The sequence below is a fragment of the Parus major genome, chromosome 1 (genome assembly GCF_001522545.3).
Source record: "Parus major isolate Abel chromosome 1, Parus_major1.1, whole genome shotgun sequence".
In the NCBI taxonomy this organism is placed as follows: Eukaryota; Metazoa; Chordata; class Aves; order Passeriformes; family Paridae; genus Parus; species Parus major.
In genome coordinates, this window is record NC_031768.1 from 112,074,842 (window position 1) to 112,077,541 (window position 2,700).

Genomic DNA, 2,700 nt, shown 5'->3' on the forward strand with positions numbered 1-2,700 from the left:
CAATTTGATCCGCTCTAAAACATCTCCTGAATGCCAGAAAATCGAAGGCCACTTCTATGTTGCATGTTTAATTAGTTGCTATATAATATAGGTAAAAGAACAGCTGATTAAGTTATTTGCAAGATTTTTCTGATGCTGCATCAGAGAAGTTTGTCTTTTAAGCACAAGACATCCATGACACCTTGGTTCAGAGTCTGCATCTATTACACTCTTGTCATGAAGAAGGGAAGCGTTTGATAAGGGGGAAGACAATTTGAGGATATTTTCATTTCCTGAGGCTGCACCTACAATCAAGGGAGGATATCAACTATCGAAAAACTCTGAACATGGGGAATTTGACTCCAGAGGAAGTCAGTGATCAGGGTTCTTCTCTCTATTTCTTGGGTTATTAAATATTCTCTCAGGGTAATCTGTCTGACAATTTTCCACTGACTGATATTTAGTTCTGGGAAAGGAAAAACTCATTTTGCCAAAACTGCCTCTGGATTAGGATGTTGCATACTCCACTGCTAGGGACCTGGCCTACTGCAGAAAACACTAAAGTTCAACTCTATTGGTGAATGCAATATTATTTGTGAAATAAAATTGCCTTATTAGGATATTTAGTCTTCTTGGATCTTTAGAGAATAATTATACATGATACTTCCTAGTGTTCTTTTTTTTATTTTATTTTTTTATTTTCCCTTAAAGAGTAGGTAAGTTGTAAAACAAAAGGCCAAAACTATGAAACCTAATGGAACATTTCCTTTTGAAATTCTTATGTATTTTGATATTTTATAATGGAATTCCTCCTTGAAAAAATATTGACCTTAATAGGACTTAAAATGCTTCTCAGTGTAACTTGAATTAATGAAAAGATGAAGTTATCAGTGAATTTACTGTCCATAGAAAATTTGTGGCATGCCTATATAGAAACAATGAGTAATAATATCCTGTTACTCCTATTGATGTTGCATGCTTTGGGGTAACAAGACAGTTTTAACTTGTCTTGTTAAAACAATTTCAAAATATGTTCTGATTTCAATAAATGGCCCTAGTGCTTCTGATGAACAGTGCATTGTCTGCAATCAACTTTGAAATTTGACACCCTTGGATTTAAGGGTAGACTTTCGAATTAATTTAATGTTAGATATTTCTATATGTTTCATAGAAATACCTTCCATCTCTTGAAATTTCTAATCTAAAAGATTATAAAATAATCGTGCAAGATCTCTGCCCTATTGAATAGAAGAAGTACTTCCAGCCTGCTTGATCTCTGGAGGGTTTGTTTCATGGCAGATTTCAGGCTCAGCTCAAATTCGCCCTTGAATGCTGTTCACCATCTGCCTGTACATCTCTGTTTTATTTATCTGAGTTCTGGTAGTGCAGGTCATTGTTTCAGAGGAGTTAAAACAGCACCTGAATGCATCTCAGTTGTGCATTTCTTCTGGTTGTCAAGGAAACCACCCCAGGATTCCTGGCACTGGACTTCATCTCACTCAGTAATGGAAGCACCACAGGTATTGGTCACTCAGGCACCTCCCAGGATGCTATTATGGGAACAAGTCAGTGCATCAGATTCTCCTCTCCCAGCAGCTCTGAGGCTGTGAGAGGGTTTGCAGCGTGCCTTTGTCTCCACGGGGATCGGCTTTCTGGCAGTTTCTCTGACAGAGAGCCATCCTTGAAGTGAGACTGTTAAACACTGCTCTCGAGGTACAAAATAGCCTTCAAAGCACTATGATAAACCTGTCTATAACTCTCCTTAAGTCTGGGGGGAGGGCTAAAAATTTTCAGGGGGAAGAACATGGTAGATTTTATTTCAGAACAACACACTCTTCATGTACAAAAACGGTACAGAAGTGTTTACATGTAAACAAAAAATAATAATTGCACATTTGTAGCGCATTTGTAATTTAATCATTAAATGTCCTGAAGAAGATGACTGATATCTCCAGCCCTGGGAATGTCAGAGCAGTGTGGTTTTTCTTCTGGGGTCGCATGTGAGTGCTACAGGCAGTCACCCAGACTGAGGGTGATGGTGCCCCTGCAGCTGCCTGGTCCCAAACTGAGATTGTCCAAAGGCATCCAGAGGGCTCAAGTGCTTTATTTCCATGAAGGGAAAGGTGAAGCTTTGGGTGTTTCTGGGGATGTTCACAGGAAATGACAGAGCAAGCTGGAAGGAGGTCACCTGAATGCTAAGGGGGGAAAACTGGGCAGGATAATGAGGAAGACAGAGGCTAGGAAGAGAAGAAAAGCTGTGATGCACAGCTGAAATGGATACATAAAACAGGGTTTGGTCACCTGTGGGGTGGCAAGGAAAGAACCATAAGAAACTTCACTCCAAGAAATTGCCAGAAAGCGTTGTGGACAATTGGGAAACCAAGAACAGGGAATTTATGGTCAGAAATGGAAGGTCCTGCACTGTCACAGGGCTGCACGGTGTTTCACTTTGTGAGGGGAAGTGCTGAGGTAATTCAGAGGAAACAGCCAAAAATTCAGAGTTGAGGAAAGGAATTCCCTGGCATCTCCTGTAGGGCATGGAACAAACATTTTGGGGGGAAAGTTGAGGAGTTTTATTTCCACCAGACTGTGGGAATAAAAGCTGGGCTAATCTCTGGAGGACATAGAGGGGACATTTTTGGCGGGAAAACCTGAGGGCATCTCTAGGGGAGACGGTTCTGGGAGAAGGCGGGAAAAGTCTGAGGGCATTTGGGGAGGAGC